Source organism: Somniosus microcephalus, chromosome 8 (genome assembly GCF_052327205.1).
Source record: "Somniosus microcephalus isolate GS21.2 chromosome 8, FLI_Smic_1.0, whole genome shotgun sequence".
Classification (NCBI taxonomy): Eukaryota; Metazoa; Chordata; class Chondrichthyes; order Squaliformes; family Somniosidae; genus Somniosus; species Somniosus microcephalus.
Genome location: NC_140994.1, coordinates 125,325,996 through 125,344,550, shown reverse-complemented (window position 1 = coordinate 125,344,550; position 18,555 = coordinate 125,325,996).

Sequence of the window (18,555 nt, the reverse complement as noted above, 5' to 3'; positions counted from 1 at the left end):
GTAGAACCCCACCCCCGGTAGAACCCCACCTCCTGTAGAACTCCGCCCCTTTAGAACTCCGCCCCCTGTAGATCTCCGCCCCCTGTAGAACCCCGCCCCCAGTAGAACCCCAACCCCTGTAGAAGTCGGCCCCATTTAGAACCCCGCCCCCTGTAGAATCCCCGCCCCCTGTAGAACCCCGCCCTGTAGAGCACTGCCCCCTGTGGAACTCCGCCCCGTGCAGAACCCCGCCCCCTGTAGAACTCCGCCCCCTGTAGAACCCCGCCCCCGGTAGAACACCACCCCCTGTCGAACACCACCCCCTGTAGAACTCCGCCCCCTGTAGAAGTCCGCCCCCTGTAGAACTCCGCCCCTGTAGAACTCCGCCCCCCTTTAGAACCCCGCCCCCGGTAGAACACCACCCCCTGTAGAACACCACCCCCTGTAGAACTCCGCCCCCTGTAGAACACTGCCCCCTGTAGAACTCCGCCCCCTGTAGAACACTGCCCCCTGTAGAAACACGCCCCCTGTAGAACCCCGCCCTCTGCAGAACCCCGCCACCGTAGAAGCCCACCCCCTGTAGAACCCCGCCCTCTGTAGAACCCCTCCACCGCAGAAGCCCACCCCCTGTAGAAACCCGCCCCCTGTAGAACCCCGCCCCCTGTAGAACCCCGCCCCCTGAAGAATTCCACCCCCGGTAGAACCCCGCCCCCTGTAGAACCCCGCCCTGTGTAGAACCCCGCCACTGTAGAACCCTGCTCTCTGTAGAACCCCGCCCCCTGTAGAACTCCGCCCCCTGTAGAACTCCGCCCCCTGGAGAACCCCAGCCCTTGTTGAACTTTGCCCTCTGTAGAACTCCGCCCCCTGTAGAACCCTGCCCCCTGTAGAACCCCACCCCCTGTAGAACTCCAACCCCTGTAGAACCCCACCCCTTGTACAACTCCGCCCCCTGTAGAAACATGCCCTGTAGAACTCCACCCCCTGTAGAACCCCACCCCCTGTAGAACCCTGCTCTCTGTAGAACCCCGCCCCCTGTAGAATCCCGCCCCATTTAGAACCCCGCCCCCTGTAGAATCCCGCCCCCTGTAGAATTCCGCCCCATGTAGAATTCCGACCCCTGTAGAACTCTGCTCCCTGTAGAACCCTGCCCCCGGTAGAACCCCACCCCCTGTAGAACTCCGCCCCCTTTAGAACTCAGCCCCCTGCAGATTTCCACCCCCTGTAGATCTCCGCCCCCTGTAGAACTCCGCCCCATTTAGAACCCCGCCCCCTGTAGAATCCCCGCCCCCTGTAGAACCCCGCCCTGTAGAACACCGCCCCCTGTGGAACTCCACCCCCTGCAGAACCCCGCCGCCTGTAGAACTCCACCCCCTGTAGAACCCCGCCCCCGGTAGAACACCACCCCCGGTAGAACACCACCCCCGGTAGAACACCACCCCCGGTAGAACTCCACCCCCTGTAGAACTCCGCCCCCGGTAGAACACCACCCCCTGTAGAACTCCACCCCTGTAGAACTCCACCCCTGTAGAGGTCCGCCCCCTGTAGAACTCCACCCCCTGTAGAACTCCACCCCCTGTAGAACTCCACCCCCTGTAGAACTCCACCCCTGTAGAACTCCACCCCCTGTAGAACTCCACCCCCTGTAGAACTCCACCCCTGTAGAACTCCACCCCTGTAGAACTCCACCCCCTGTAGAACTCCACCCCCTGTAGAACTCCACCCCCTGTAGAACTCCACCCCCTGTAGAACTCCACCCCTGTAGAACTCCACCCCCTGTAGAACTCCACCCCCTGTAGAACTCCACCCCCTGTAGAACTCCACCCCCTGTAGAACTCCACCCCCTGTAGAACTCCACCCCTGTAGAACTCCACCCCCTGTAGAACTCCGCCCCCTGTAGAACCCCGCCACCTGTAGAACTCCACCCCCTGTAGAACTCCACCCCCTGTAGAACTCCACCCCCTGTAGAACTCCACCCCTGTAGAACCCCACCACCTGTAGAACTCCACCCCCTGTAGAACTCCGCCCCCTGTAGAACCCCACCCCCTGTAGAACTCCACCCCCTGTAGAACTCCACCCCCTGTAGAACTCCACCCCCTGTAGAACTCCACCCCTGTAGAACTCCACCCCCTGTAGAACTCCACCCCCTGTAGAACTCCACCCCCTGTAGAACTCCACCCCTGTAGAACACCGCCCCATGTAGAACTCCACCCCTGTAGAACTCCACCCCCTGTAGAACTCCGCCCCTGTAGAACTCCACCCCCTGTAGAACTCCACCCCCTGTAGAACTCCACCCCTGTAGAACTCCACCCCCTGTAGAACTCCACCCCTGTAGAACTCCACCCCTGTAGAACTCCACCCCCTGTAGAACTCCACCCCCTGTAGAACTCCACCCCCTGTAGAACTCCACCCCCTGTAGAACTCCACCCCCTGTAGAACTCCACCCCTGTAGAACACCGCCCCATGTAGAACTCCACCCCTGTAGAACTCCACCCCCTGTAGAACTCCGCCCCTGTAGAACTCCACCCCATGTAGAACTCCACCCCCTGCAGAACACCACCCCCTGTAGAACTCCACCCCCTGTAGAACTCCACCCCTGTAGAACTCCACCCCCTGTAGAACTCCACCCCTGTAGAACTCCACCCCCTGCAGAACTCCACCCCTGTAGAACTCCACCCCCTGTAGAACTCCACCCCCTGTAGAACTCCACCCCCTGTAGAACTCCGCCCCCTGTAGAACTCCACCCCTGTAGAACTCCGCCCCCTGTAGAACTCCGCCCCCTGTAGAACTCCACCCCATGTAGAACTCCACCCCTGTAGAACTCCACCCCCTGTAGAACTCCGCCCCTGTAGAACTCCGCCCCTGTAGAACTCCGCCCCTGTAGAACTCCGCCCCTGTAGAACTCCACCCCATGTAGAACTCCACCCCCTGTAGAACTCCACCCCCTGTAGAACTCCGCCCCCTGTAGAACTCCACCCCTGTAGAACTCCGCCCCTGTAGAACTCCACCCCCTGTGGAACTCCACCCCCTGTAGAACTCCACCCCCTGTAGAACACCACCCCATGTAGAACTCCACCCCTGTAGAACTCCACCCCCTGTAGAACTCCACCCCCTGTAGAACTCCACCCCCTGTAGAACTCCACCCCATGTAGAACTCCACCCCCTGTAGAACTCCTCCCCCTGTAGAACACCACCCCATGTAGAACTCCACCCCTGTAGAACTCCACCCCATGTAGAACACCACCCCCTGTAGAACTCCACCCCCTGTAGAACTCCACCCCCTGTAGAACTCCACCCCCTGTAGAACTCCACCCCATGTAGAACTCCACCCCTGTAGAACTCCACCCCTGTAGAACTCCACCCCCTGTAGAACACCACCCCTGTAGAACTCCACCCCTGTAGAACACCACCCCATGTAGAACTCCACCCCCTGTAGAATTCCGCCCCCTGTAGAACTCCACCCCCTGTAGAACACCACCCCATGTAGAACTCCACCCCCTGTAGAACTCCACCCCCTGTAGAACACCACCCCATGTAGAACTCCACCCCCTGTAGAACTCCACCCCCTGTAGAACTCCACCCCCTGTAGAACTCCACCCCTGTAGAAGTCCGCCCCCTGCAGAACTCCGCCCCCTGTAGAACACCGCCCCCTGTAGAACTCCGCCCCCTGTAGAACCCCACCACCTGTAGAACCCCGCCCCGTCGAAACCCACCGCCTGTAGAACTCCGCCCCCTGTAGAACTCCCCCCTGTAGAAACCCGCCCCCTGTAGAACCCTGCCCCCTGTAGAACCCCGCCCACTGTAGAACCCCGCCCACTGTAGAACTCCGCCCCTGTAGAACCCGCCCCCCTGTAGGACCCCACCCTGTAGAACTCCGCCCCGTGTAGAACTCCCCTCTGTAGAACCCCGCCCCCTGTAGAACCCCGCCCCGTGTAGAACCCCGCCCTGTGTAGAACCCCGCCCCCCCAAAGAACTCCGCCCCCTGTAGAACTCCACCCCTGTAGAACTCCACCCCCTGTAGAACTCCACCCCCTGTAGAACTCCACCCCCTGTAGAACTCCACCCCCTGTAGAACTCCACCCCTGTAGAACACCGCCCCATGTAGAACTCCACCCCTGTAGAACTCCACCCCCTGTAGAACTCCGCCCCTGTAGAACTCCACCCCATGTAGAACTCCACCCCCTGTAGAACTCCACCCCCTGCAGAACACCACCCCCTGTAGAACTCCACCCCCTGTAGAACTCCACCCCTGTAGAACTCCACCCCCTGTAGAACTCCACCCCTGTAGAACTCCACCCCCTGCAGAACTCCACCCCTGTAGAACTCCACCCCCTGTAGAACTCCACCCCCTGTAGAACTCCACCCCCTGTAGAACTCCGCCCCCTGTAGAACTCCACCCCTGTAGAACTCCGCCCCCTGTAGAACTCCGCCCCCTGTAGAACTCCACCCCATGTAGAACTCCACCCCTGTAGAACTCCACCCCCTGTAGAACTCCGCCCCTGTAGAACTCCACCCCTGTAGAACTCCGCCCCTGTAGAACTCCACCCCTGTAGAACTCCACCCCATGTAGAACTCCACCCCCTGTAGAACTCCACCCCCTGTAGAACTCCGCCCCCTGTAGAACTCCACCCCTGTAGAACTCCGCCCCTGTAGAACTCCACCCCCTGTAGAACTCCATCCCTGTAGAACTCCACCCCCTGTAGAACTCCACCCCCTGTAGAACTCCGCCCCCTGTAGAACTCCACCCCTGTAGAACTCCGCCCCTGTAGAACTCCACCCCCTGTAGAACTCCACCCCATGTAGAACACCACCCCATGTAGAACTCCACCCCCTGTAGAACTCCACCCCCTGTAGAACACCACCCCATGTAGAACTCCACCCCCTGTAGAACTCCACCCCCTGTAGAACACCACCCCATGTAGAACTCCACCCCCTGTAGAACACCACCCCATGTAGAACTCCACCCCTGTAGAACTCCACCCCCTGTGGAACTCCACACCCTGTAGAACTCCACCCCCTGTAGAACACCACCCCATGTAGAACTCCACCCCTGTAGAACTCCACCCCCTGTAGAACTCCACCCCCTGTAGAACTCCACCCCCTGTAGAACTCCACCCCATGTAGAACTCCACCCCCTGTAGAACTCCTCCCCCTGTAGAACACCACCCCATGTAGAACTCCACCCCTGTAGAACTCCACCCCATGTAGAACACCACCCCCTGTAGAACTCCACCCCCTGTAGAACTCCACCCCCTGTAGAACTCCACCCCATGTAGAACTCCACCCCTGTAGAACTCCACCCCTGTAGAACTCCACCCCCTGTAGAACACCACCCCTGTAGAACTCCACCCCTGTAGAACACCACCCCATGTAGAACTCCACCCCCTGTAGAATTCCGCCCCCTGTAGAACTCCACCCCCTGTAGAACACCACCCCATGTAGAACTCCACCCCCTGTAGAACTCCACCCCCTGTAGAACACCACCCCATGTAGAACTCCACCCCCTGTAGAACTCCACCCCCTGTAGAACTCCACCCCCTGTAGAACTCCACCCCCTGTAGAACTCCACCCCTGTAGAAGTCCGCCCCCTGCAGAACTCCGCCCCCTGTAGAACACCGCCCCCTGTAGAACTCCGCCCCCTGTAGAACCCCACCACCTGTAGAACCCCGCCCCGTCGAAACCCACCGCCTGTAGAACTCCGCCCCCTGTAGAACTCCCCCCTGTAGAAACCCGCCCCCTGTAGAACCCTGCCCCCTGTAGAACCCCGCCCACTGTAGAACCCCGCCCACTGTAGAACTCCGCCCCTGTAGAACCCGCCCCCCTGTAGGACCCCACCCTGTAGAACTCCGCCCCGTGTAGAACTCCCCTCTGTAGAACCCCGCCCCCTGTAGAACCCCGCCCCGTGTAGAACCCCGCCCTGTGTAGAACCCCGCCCCCCCAAAGAACTCCGCCCCCTGTAGCACCCCGCCCCCTGTAGCACCCCGCCCCCTGTGGAACACCGCCCCCTGTGGAACCCCACCCCCTGTAGGACTCCGCTCCCTGTAGATCTCCACCACCTGTAGAACCCCGCCCCCTGTAGAACTCCGCCCCCTGTAGAAACACGCCCCCTGTAGAACCCCGCCCTCTGCAGAACCCCGCCACCGTAGAAGCCCACCCCCTGTAGAAACCCGCCCCCTGTAGAACCCCGCCCCCTGAAGAATTCCGCCCCTGGTAGAACCCCGCCCCCTGTAGAACCCCGCCCTCTGTAGAACCCCGCCCCCTGTAGAACTCCGCCCCCTGTAGAACTCCGCCCCCTGGAGAACCCCAGCCCTTGTTGAACTTTGCCCTCTGTAGAACTCCGCCCCCTGTAGAACCCTGCCCCCTGTAGAACCCCACCCCCTGTAGAACTCCAACCCCTGTAGAACCCCACCCCTTGTACAACTCCGCCCCCTGTAGAAACATGCCCTGTAGAACTCCACCCCCTGTAGAACCCCACCGCCTGTAGAACCCTGCTCTCTGTAGAACCCCGCCCCCTGTAGAACCCCACCCCATTTAGAACCCCGCCCCATTTAGAACCCCGCCCCCTGTAGAATCCCGCCCCCTGTAGAATTCTGCTCCCTGTAGAACCCTGCCCCCGGTAGAACACCACCCCCTGTAGAACTCCGCCCCCTTTAGAACTCAGCCCCCTGCAGATTTCCGCCCCCTGTAGATCTCCGCCCCCTGTAGAACTCCGCCCCATTTAGAACCCCGCCCCATTTAGAACCCCGCCCCCTGTAGAATCCCGCCCCCTGTAGAATTCTGCTCCCTGTAGAACCCTGCCCCCGGTAGAACCCCACCCCCTGTAGAACTCCGCCCCCTTTAGAACTCAGCCCCCTGCAGATTTCCGCCCCCTGTAGAATCCCCGCCCCCTGTAGAACCCCGCCCTGTAGAACACCGCCCCCTGTGGAACTCCGCCCCCTGCAGAACCCCGCCGCCTGTAGAACTCCACCCCCTGTAGAACCCCGCCCCCGGTAGAACACCACCCCCGGTAGAACTCCACCCCCTGTAGAACTCCGCCCCCTTTAGAACCCCGCCCCCGGTCGAACACCACCCCCTGTAGAAGTCCGCCCCCTGCAGAACTCCGCCCCCTGTAGAACTCCGCCCCCTGTAGAACTCCGCCCCCTGTAGAACCCCACCACCTGTAGAACCCCGCCCCGTCAAAACCCGCCGCCTGTAGAACTCCCCCCTGTAGAAACCCGCCCCCTGTAGAACTCCGCCCCCTGTAGAACCCCGCCCCCAGTAGAACCCCAACCCCTGTAGAAGTCGGCCCCACTTAGAACCCCGCCCCCTGTAGAATCCCCGCCCCCTGTAGAACCCCGCCCTGTAGAGCACTGCCCCCTGTGGAACTCCGCCCCGTGCAGAACCCCGCCCCCTGTAGAACTCCGCCCCCTGTAGAACCCCGCCCCCGGTAGAACACCACCCCCTGTAGAACTCCACCCCCTGTAGAACTCCACCCCTGTAGAAGTCCGCCCCCTGTAGAACTCCGCCCCTGTAGAACTCCGCCCCTGTAGAACTCCGCCCCCCTTTAGAACCCCACCCCCGGTAGAACACCACCCCCTGTAGAACTCCACCACCTGTAGAACTCCACCCCCTGTAGAACTCCACCCCTGTAGAGGTCCGCCCCCTGCAGAAATCCGCCCCCTGTAGAACACCGCCCCCTGTAAAACTCCGCCCCCTGTAGAACTCCGCCCCCTGTAGAACTCCGCCCCCTGCAGAACTCCGCCCCCTGTAGAACTCCGCCCCTGCAGAACTCCGCCCCCTGTAGAACACCGCCCCCTGTAGAACTCCGCCCCCTGTAGAACCCCACCACCTGTAGAACCCCGCCCCGTCAAAACCCGCCGCCTGTAGAACTCCGCCCCCTGTAGAATTCCCCCCTGTAGAAACCCGCCCCCTGTAGAACCCTGCCCCCTGCAGAACTCCCCTCTGTAGAACCCCGCCCCCTGTAGAACCCCGCTCTGTGTAGAACCCCGCCCCCTCAAGAACTGTGCCCCCTGTAGCACCCCGCCCCCTGTGGAACACCGCCCCCTGTGGAACCCCACCCCCTGTAGGACTCCGCTCCCTGTAGAACTCCGCCCCCTGTAGAACACTGCCCCCTGTAGAACTCCGCCCCCTGTAGAAACACGCCCCCTGTAGAACCCCGCCCTCTGCAGAACCCCGCCACCGTAGAAGCCCACCCCCTGTAGAACCCCGCCCTCTGTAGAACCCCTCCACCGTAGAAGCCCACCCCCTGTAGAAACCTGCCCCCTGTAGAACCCCACCCCCTGTAGAACCCCGCCCCCTGAAGAATTCCACCCCCGGTAGAACCCCGCCCGCTGTAGAACCACGCCCTGTGTAGAACCCCACCACTGTAGAACCCTGCTCTCTGTAGAACCCCGCCCCCTGTAGAACTCCACCCCCTGGAGAACCCCAGCCCTTGTTGAACTTTGCCCTCTGTAGAACTCCGCCCCCTGTAGAACCCTGCCCCCTGTAGAACCCCACCCCCTGTAGAACTCCAACCCCTGCAGAACCCCACCCCTTGTACAACTCCGCCCCCTGTAGAAACATGCCCTGTAGAACTCCACCCCCTGTAGAACCCCACCCCCTGTAGAACCCTGCTCTCTGTAGAACCCCGCCCCCTGTAGAACCCCGCCCCATTTAGAACCCCGCCCGCTGTAGAATCCCGCCCCCTGTAGAATTCCGCCCCATGTAGAATTCCGACCCCTGTAGAACTCTGCTCCCTGTAGAACCCTGCCCCCGGTAGAACCCCACCCCCTGTAGAACTCCGCCCCCTTTAGAACTCAGCCCCCTGCAGATTTCCGCCCCCTGTAGATCTCCGCCCCCTGTAGAACTCCGCCCCATTTAGAACCCCGCCCCCTGTAGAATCCCCGCCCCCTGTAGAACCCCGCCCTGTAGAACACCGCCCCCTGTGGAACTCCGCCCCCTGCAGAACCCCGCCGCCTGTAGAACTCCACCCCCTGTAGAACCCCGCCCCCGGTAGAACACCACCCCCGGTAGAACACCACCCCCGGTAGAACACCACCCCCGGTAGAACTCCACCCCCTGTAGAACTCCGCCCCCTTTAGAACCCCGCCCCCGGTAGAACTCCACCCCCTGTAGAACTCCACCCCTGTAGAACTCCACCCCCTGTAGAACTCCACCCCCTGTAGAACTCCACCCCTGCAGAACTCCGCCCCCTGTAGAACACCGCCCCCTGTAGAACTCCACCCCTGCAGAACTCCACCCCCTGTAGAACACCACCCCCTGTAGAACTCCACCCCCTGTAGAACTCCACCCCTGCAGAACTCCGCCCCCGGTAGAACTCCACCCCCTGTAGAACTCCACCCCTGCAGAACTCCGCCCCCTGTAGAACACCGCCCCCTGTAGAACTCCGCCCCCTGTAGAACTCCACCCCCTGTAGAACTCCGCCCCCTGTAGAACTCCACCCCTGTAGAACTCCGCCCCCTGTAGAACTCCGCCCCCTGTAGAACTCCACCCCTGTAGAACTCCACCCCCTGTAGAACTCCACCCCTGTAGAACTCCACCCCCTGCAGAACTCCACCCCCTGTAGAACTCCACCCCCTGTAGAACTCCACCCCTGTAGAAGTCCGCCCCCTGCAGAACTCCGCCCCCTGCAGAACTCCACCCCTGTAGAACACCACCCCCTGTAGAACTCCGCCCCCTGTAGAACTCCACCCCTGTAGAATTCCGCCCCCTGCAGAACTCCACCCCCTGTAGAACTCCACCCCCTGTAGAACTCCACCCCCTGTAGAACTCCACCCCCTGTAGAACTCCACCCCCTGCAGAACTCCACCCCCTGTAGAACTCCGCCCCCTGCAGAACTCCACCCCCTGTAGAACTCCACCCCCTGTAGAACTCCACCCCCTGTAGAACTCCGCCCCCTGTAGAACTCCACCCCTGTAGAACTCCACCCCCTGTAGAACTCCACCCCCTGTAGAACTCCGCCCCCGGTAGAACTCCACCCCCGGTAGAACTCCACCCCCTGTAGAACTCCACCCCCTGTAGAACTCCACCCCCTGTAGAACTCCACCCCCTGTAGAACTCCGCCCCCTGTAGAACCCCACCCCCTGTAGAACTCCACCCCCTGTAGAACTCCACCCCCTGTAGAACTCCACCCCCTGTAGAACTCCGCCCCTGTAGAACTCCACCCACTGTAGAACTCCGCCCCCGGTAGAACTCCACCCCCTGTAGAACTCCACCCCTGTAGAACTCCGCCCCTGTAGAACTCCACCCCCTGTAGAACTCCGCCCCCGGTAGAACTCCACCCCCTGTAGAACTCCACCCCCTGTAGAACTCCACCCCCTGTAGAACTCCACCCCCTGTAGAACTCCGCCCCTGTAGAACTCCACCCCCTGTAGAACTCCGCCCCCGGTAGAACTCCACCCCCTGTAGAACTCCACCCCTGTAGAACTCCGCCCCCTGTAGAACTCCGCCCCCTGTAGAACTCCACCCCTGTAGAACACCACCCCCTGTAGAACTCCACCCCCTGTAGAATTCCGCCCCCTGCAGAACTCCGCCCCCTGCAGAACTCCACCCCCTGTAGAACTCCACCCCCTGTAGAACTCCACCCCTGTAGAAGTCCGCCCCCTGCAGAACTCCGCCCCCTGTAGAACTCCATCCCTGTAGAACTCCACCCCTGTAGAAGTCCGCCCCCTGCAGAACTCCGCCCCCTGTAGAACACTGCCCCCTGTAGAACACCGCCCCCTGTAGAACTCCGCCCCCTGTAGAACCCCACCACCTGTAGAACCCTGCCCCGTCGAAACCCACCGCCTGTAGAACTCCGCCCCCTGTAGAACTCCGCCCCCTGTAGAACCCCACCACCTGTAGAACCCCGCCCCGTCGAAACCCACCGCCTGTAGAACTCCGCCCCCTGTAGAACTACCCCCTGTCGAAACCCGCCCCCTGTAGAACCCTGCCCCCTGTAGAACTCCGCCCCCTGTAGAACCCCACCACCTGTAGAACCCTGCCCCGTCGAAACCCGCCCCCTGTAGAACTCCGCCCCCTGTAGAACTCCCCCCTGTAGAAACCCGCCCCCTGTAGAACCCTGCCCCCTGTAGAACCCCGCCCACTGTAGAACCCCGCCCACTGTAGAACTCCGCCCCTGTAGAACCCGCCCCCCTGTAGGACCCCACCCTGTAGAACTCCGCCCCGTGTAGAACTCCCCTCTGTAGAACCCCGCCCCCTGTAGAACCCCGCCCCGTGTAGAACCCCGCCCTGTGTAGAACCCCGCCCCCCCCAAAGAACTCCGCCCCCTGTAGCACCCCGCCCCCTGTGGAACACCGCCCCCTGTGGAACCCCACCCCCTGTAGGACTCCGCTCCCTGTAGAACTCCGCCACCTGTAGAACCCCGCCCCCTGTAGAACTCCGCCCCCTGTAGAAACACGCCCCCTGTAGAACCCCGCCCTCTGCAGAACCCCGCCACCGTAGAACCCCATCCCCTGTAGAAACCCGCCCCCTGTAGAACCCCGCCCCCTGAAGAATTCCGCCCCTGGTAGAACCCCGCCCCCTGTAGAACCCCGCCCTCTGTAGAACCCCGCCCCTGTAGAACTCCGCACCCTGGAGAACTCCGCCCCCTGTAGAATCCCAGCCCCTGTTGAACTTTGCCCTCTGTAGAACTCCGCCCCCTGGAGAACTCCACCCCTTGTAGAACTCCGCCCCCTGTAGAACCCCATCCCCTGTAGAACTCCGCCCCTGTAGAACCCCACCCCCTGTAGAACCCCACCCCTTGTAGAACCCTGCCCCAGTAATGAAAATAAAAATCGGGTAAGTTCTATAATAGATGGCCAATCAGCTCTGCCAGTTTACTGCCCAGTGAGTGGTGAGAATGTGGAACTCGCTGCCACAAGGAGTGGTTGTGGTGAATAGTATAGATGAATTTAAGGGGAGGCTAGATAAGCATATGAGGGAGAAAGGAATAGAGGGTTATGCTGATAGAGTTAGATAAGGAAAGACGGGAGGAGGCTAGAGTGGAGTACAAATGTCGACATGGACTGTTTGGGCCGAATGGCCTGTTTCTGAGCTTTAAATTCTATGTAAAAACGGTGAAGGTGAAAATTATCCCCATCATTTCACAGGGTCTCAAGTTTTGTTTGGATGAAGGCCCCTTGCTTTCATCCTTCCAGAACACCGACCTTACCATCTCTCCATTTCAGCATTCAACGATTCCCTGAAAGAATCCAACGCCTTGCCTGCTCTCAATTTCTTTCAATCTAAGTTCGTCCTCGGTTCGTCCTTAACCTGTGCCGTATTCTCCTGCTCCCACACACTTTATAACAATGTTGAGCTAGGTTTACTTTTTCTTTTGCATTAATTAGCTCAGTCGTAACCTCTATAAGGTTCCCTTTGAGACAAGGATGCCCAGGGGTTATTCTCAACTAACTGCTGCAGTGTAAAACTGGCGTTGCAGGTCAGGCGGCCGTTATAGATACAACCCGATTTACTTTTCCGTTGCTCGATCCACAACGCTGGGTTTACACCTTGGCAGTAAATTGAAAATGGCCCATTCCCCCATTCCAGTTTCAGTGTCAGACGATCCCAATTTAACCTCGGCAAAATCCACACTGCCGATCCTGCATTGGGCTGAAACTTTCGAGATGCTGAGTGTAGAAGAGGGTGATTTCAACCCAGCGAGGGATGAGGAGGAGAGGAGGAGATGGAGCATATGGGACATTGTCTTTGGAGCTTTGAAAGAATGTGAGGAAAATTCACATAAGTATTTATCAACAAAACAGAGGGAGAAAAAAAGACAAGGACGGTCGTAACAAAAGAGAGGTAGGAGGCTGAAGGTGAGAGACAAGAAACTGCTCCTTGTATCCTGTCCAGGGGCATGAGACAGATGTGGAAGTAATTCACAGATTTTGTTGTTTGGAGAGGGCTGGGGTGCGTGGGGGGGGGGAGGGGGAAGAACTTTTAAAATTTATGATCAGCAGCCTGGTTGGAAGAGATTTGCAAAAAATTTGAAGCAGCAGAATCTTATTATAGGATCACCTTCCACTTCGTTGCTCTCTCCCTCTGTTCCGAAGCTTGGCACGACACTTCGCCAGATGACAGTATCCCTGTAACGACACTCAGAGAGCAGTAAATAATATATATCAGGCTCGCTACACAACAGGAAGCGAGCTAAATGGATGCATGCACCACTCCGCAACTGGCAGTTAATGAAGAGAGAAAAAAATGAGTTACTCGTAGTTCTCCACTAGTGTTTAAAAAATTTTTTTGAGAAACCAAGTGAAAGGCCAAAGCCGACAGTGCAGGACAGTCTTAAAGCTGCAGAGAAGACAAGCTGACATTGTGTTATTTAAAGTGCTGTCCCCAATCTTACTTTTCTTTTGAAACAACTTTTTAACAAAGTTTAGCCTGAACGGAAGTAAAGCTGCCAATGGTATTTTGCTTTCCAAAAGGCTCTCGGAGATTTTTCCAGCCAGGGTCCGAGCGCTGAAGGTTCGTAGGTTATGGGTTGACCTATTCGCTTCACCCCTGTTTCCTGGGTCTGTGATTGGCAGGAACTAGGGTCGAAGGGAAGAGGTCAACGCTGTAAATGTAGAATCCACATATTTCCAGGGCTTTTATTTTTGATCCCTGTCAGAAGCAGGACAACCATCTTGAAAAGTAATTAAGCGAGAGAAAAAACATTTTTCTTGCTGCAAGGAAGGTCGTTTTGTTTCCCCTTCTGTCTCAAAGGTGCAGACAAGTGTTGGGGCAGGGGGGTTACTCGTTCTACAGGCACCAGCAACCCTCCAGTAACCTCGCCTAAGTTGGCATTCTTCATGTGCGAGCCTTGGTAGTGAGCAGGCTGTTCAAACAGGGTGGCTATCACCGCCGAGCCCAATCCGCCCTCACCTGACATCCGCACTGGCACAGCTTCCAGCAGGGGTCCACTGGATAACAGTCAGGAGTGGGATCTACAACAGAATCTTTTTCCCCCTTCCCTAGCCCGTGGATACTGAGGCCAGTTGTATTGCCATGGCCAGCACCATGCTGGCTGAGATCAATTAACTTGGTCTAGACCAGACCAGGTGTTGAACTTTCATCATCCTAGTCTGCATGGTTGAATACCACACTGCGCTGTGTATTTACCCACTGTGCCAGTGATTGAGGAAGCTCATTTACTGAAGGCCCTGTCACTTTATAATGGGTTAGACGTAAATTGCTTTTGCTTGTTTCCAACATACAATGCATTGATATAAATCACGTCAAACTGCATCATCACTTAAATTCCTCCAACCATTACATTTATAACTTGGGCAAAGTCTTAGTGTGATGAACGTAGCACATGGCCACATTTCTAGTCAGTTATGAGGTGAAAGTTAAGATAGTTTCAGCGATTGGGACAATAGAAGAATGAGCTGGATGGACAGAATGACCTCGCCTTCTTCATCTTTATTTATTAATGCCCTTTCTCAATTTATTAATCAAAACCAGTGTCACTGAGACAGAGGCTAGAATCTCTGACCATTGACTAGTCCCAGACTATGAGTGTGTCACTTCTAAGGATCAACATTCAGAGAAATTCGCAGTTGCATTTAGCCCCAGTGCAAGAATAGAGCATTCTGGGACTTGGATAAATGGTCGCCATTAGATTGCTTGGAACAAGAGACCAGGCAAAGAAGATTGTGGCTAGAGGATAGAATAGAAAGCTGCTGACAGCTGTGCAGTGAGCTGAGGCTGCTGGTGTTGTGCGAATCTGTGGCAAACTTTCACACGCACAAGTCACAATTAGGGCCCCAGTGTCTCAAATGGTTAAGGCAGTGAGTCACTGACAGACAACGGAGCTTCCAGCTTTGACCACCGATCTGTGCTGAGATAGCTGATCTCAGCCAGGGGCGTCAGTAGAGCTGCTCCAATTGGCCGTGGTGCCCCTGGATTATGGGAGGGCAAGATTAGCCAGGTGTCCCGATCCTGATAGTCACCCAGTGGCTACCTGCTGGATGACAGGATTGTAGGAGTCTACGTACTAGCAAAAAATACTGAACTCGGAGAGGTTCAACAGAAAAGGTTTAATTGTTGAGGCTGCATGCTGAACACAAAATGGAGTCAGAGACTACACAAAGTACGACTGCCTTTCACCAGTGCACAGCTTCGACTGCTCCTCCCCCGCTCTGGGCTTAACTATGTTGCAGATCGAGTTTCTTAAAGGTGTGATCCTTCTTAAAGGCATGACGCCTGATTTATAGTCTACGGACCGGAAAGTGGATTGTGTCCTTTCTGTGATTGGTACGCCACACAGCTCCCCCCAGAATCCGCTAGTAGGGAGTGTATGAACCGGCGTGGCGGCTTGATGGCACGGCCGGAACGGCTCTTGGCGGTTGGTGTCGGGAGCGGGGCGGTCGGACGCGTCGGGCTCTTAGGCGGTCTGCCCTGCGGTGGGGGTTGGCCCACTTGAACGGGTTCATTGGGCTCTAGGTGCGCCAGCTTGAGCCGGTCGACCAACACCTTGTCAGTTCTGCCGCCCACTTCGAGGAGGAAGAACTTGTTCCCCGTCTGGAGTACCTTGTAGGTCCGTCGTATGGAGGCCGTAGAGGTCCTCGGTGGGCATCATGGCGCATGAAAACAAATTTGGCCATGTGCAGGCTAGGTGGTACGCGGGTTGCTGGTTCGCCGTGCCGGCTGGTGGGTAGCGGAGTGAACTGTTGTGCTCAGTTGGCGAAAGCGCGACGTTGCTGGTCAGCTGACCAGGGGGTCGTGGTGGTGGGCAGGAACTCTCCGGGTACGCGCAGCGGCTGGCCGTACACAAGTTCCGCCGCCGAGGTTTGCAGGTCTTCCTTTACCACGGAGCGTAGGCCGAGTAGCACCCACGCGAGGCGGTGGATCCAAGCCTCGTCCTCGAGGCTGGCGCGGAGGGACGCCTTCATGGACCTGTGGAATCGCTCACACAGTCAGTTGGCTTGGGGGTGGTAAGCCATGGTGTGGTGAACGGCCATCCCGAGGTTTCGGGCGATGGCGGCCCGCAGATCAGAGGTGAACTGCGGGCCTCTATCCGACGTCATGTCGGAGGGGACGCCGAACCGAGCGACCCAGGTACCGATGAACGCCCTCGCGATGGCGGCGGTGGTGGTGGACATCAGTGGAACGGCCTCGGGCCAGCGGGTGGTATGGTCCACGATTGTCAGCAGGTGCGTGTGACCTTGTGATGGCGGCAGGGGGCCGACGAGGTCGATGTGGACGTGGTCAAACCTTCTTTCTGGCACGTTGAACTCCTCGAGTGGGGCTTTGACGTGCTGGTGGATTTTGGCACGCTGGCAAGCTATGCAGGATCTGGACCAGACGCGCACATCTTTGCGCAGGCCGCGCCAGACAAATTGGTTGGCCACCAGTCTAATGGACGCACGGGTGCCGGGGTGTGAGAGGCCGTGGATGATGTCGAACACCCGTTTTCGCCAGGACGCCGGGACTACGGGGCAGGGTTGCGCCAAGGAGGTGTCGTATTTGACTGTGATGGCGGACGGGCTGCAGGCAACATCGGTCAGTCGCAGCCCTGGGAGGGTTGTGGGCGCGGAGAGCAGATCGGGGTCAGTGCGTTGCTCCGCTGCCAGTTGAGCATAGTCCACTGCCAGGTGGGCGCCGTGGACGGCGGGGCGGGATAGGCAGTCGGCCACCACGTTGTCTCGACCAGAGACGTGCTGGATGTCCGTGGTGAATTTGGACACCGCGGCGAGCTGGCGTTGCCTGGCTGACCACGTGTCCGCAGATTTTGCCATCGCGAATGTCAGGGGTTTGTGGTCGACAAACGCGGTGAAGGGGCGGCCCTCCAGAAGAAATCTAAAATGGCGGACTGCCAGGTACAGTGCGAGGAGCTCGCGGTCAACGGTGCTGTATTTGGCCTCCGGGGGGCGCGGTTGGCGGCTGAAAAAGGCCTGCGGTTGCCAGGCCCCGTCGACCCACTGTTCGTACACGGCGCCGACCGCGTGTTCGGAGGCGTCCGTGGTGAGGGCCACCCTGGCGTTGGGCTGTGGGTGAGCGAGCATGGTGGCGTCAGCGAGCGCCTTTTTGGTCGAGTCGAAAGCGGTCAACATGTCCGCCGACCACTCGATCGCCATTCTGTCTTTCTTACACCGGAGGGCTTCGTATAGGGGCCACATGAGGGACAGGAACAGGGTGCGGAGGTGCTCGATGTGTTCCTGCTTGGAGGAATTAGCTACAAGGATGTCATCCAGGTAGACAAAGAGGAACTTCAGGTCCCGGAGGACCGAGTCCATGAGCCGCTGGAAGGCCTGGGCCGCATTTTTGAGGCCCAAGGGCATTCGGAGGAACTCGAATAGCCCAAAAGGGGTGATTATGGCCGTCTTGGGAACGTCCGTGAGGTGGACTGGCACCTGATGGTAACCGCGCACCAGGTCAACTTTGGAGAAGACTGAGCGGCCGGCCAGTCTAGCCGAGAAGTCTTGAATGTGCGGTATGGGGTACCAATCCGGCGTGGTGGCGTCGTTTAGGCGCCGGTAGTCCCCGCAGGGGCCCCATCCCCCGTCGGGTTTGGTGACGATGTGGAGTGGGGAGGCCCAGGGGCTGTTGGAGCGGTGGATGATGCCGAGCTGTTCCATTGTGGCGAACTCGGCCTGCGCGATCTCCAGCTTGGCCGGGTCCAGCCTGCGGGCGTGGGCATACACCGGTGGGCCTGTGGTGGGGATGAAGTGTTCTACCCTGTGCTTAGCAACCTTCGCAGAGAAGGTCGGGTTGGTGAGGGCTGGGAACTCAGCCAGGAGTGCTGAGTAGTCATCCGTTGAGCGGGCGCGGCACTGCCACGCCATTTCTGCGGGTTGGGGGGGGCCATGGCGCCCGGGATAGGTGACATGGTGTTCATGTCCACGAGGCGGCGCCGAGGCATGTCGACCAACAGGCCGTGGGCGCACAGGAAATCCGCACCGAGGAGCGGGGAGAGCACCTTGGCGGTGATAAACTCCCAGTGGTAGCGGCGGCCTGCGAGGTCGATGGTGACGGTGCGGGTGCCGTACGTCCGGATGTCGGTGCCGTTGGCGGCAGCCAGCGCAGGGCCACGGCCGCCTCGCTGGATCTCGAGGGCGGACGCGGGGATGATGCTGCGCTGCGCGCCCGTGTCGCATAGGAAACGGCGTCCGGAGGCGCTGTCCGTAACGTACAGCAGCGGGCCTGCTTGCCCCACGGCCATCGTGTAGGCCGGTGTGGGGGCAGTAGGAAACGTGCAGGGATGGCTGCAGCGGCGTGCCCGTGCGCCGAACCGGGTATGGAAGTAGCAGTAGCCCTGGGTCGGAGGGCTTGGGGGACGTGGGGGCCTGGGGGGCCTCGTGGCCGAGCTGTGTGGCCGCGCGATAGAGGGTGCAGCGAGCGCCGACGCTGCGGAGGCCAGGTCGGGGGTGACGGCGTGGTTGGAGCTGGCGGACAGGAGCTTATCGGCTTCGTCGGCCAGGGCCTCGAGGTCCGTGAGGTTGGACGCCACGATCGCCGGGCGGATGCTGGGAGGTAGTTGGCGGATAAAGAGCGTGCGGAAGAGGGAGCCGGGCGGTTTCTCGTCGGTCAGAGCAAGCATGTGTGAGAGCAAGTCTGACGGCGTGGAGTCACCGAGGCCCGGGAGGTCGAGGAGGTGGCAGTTGC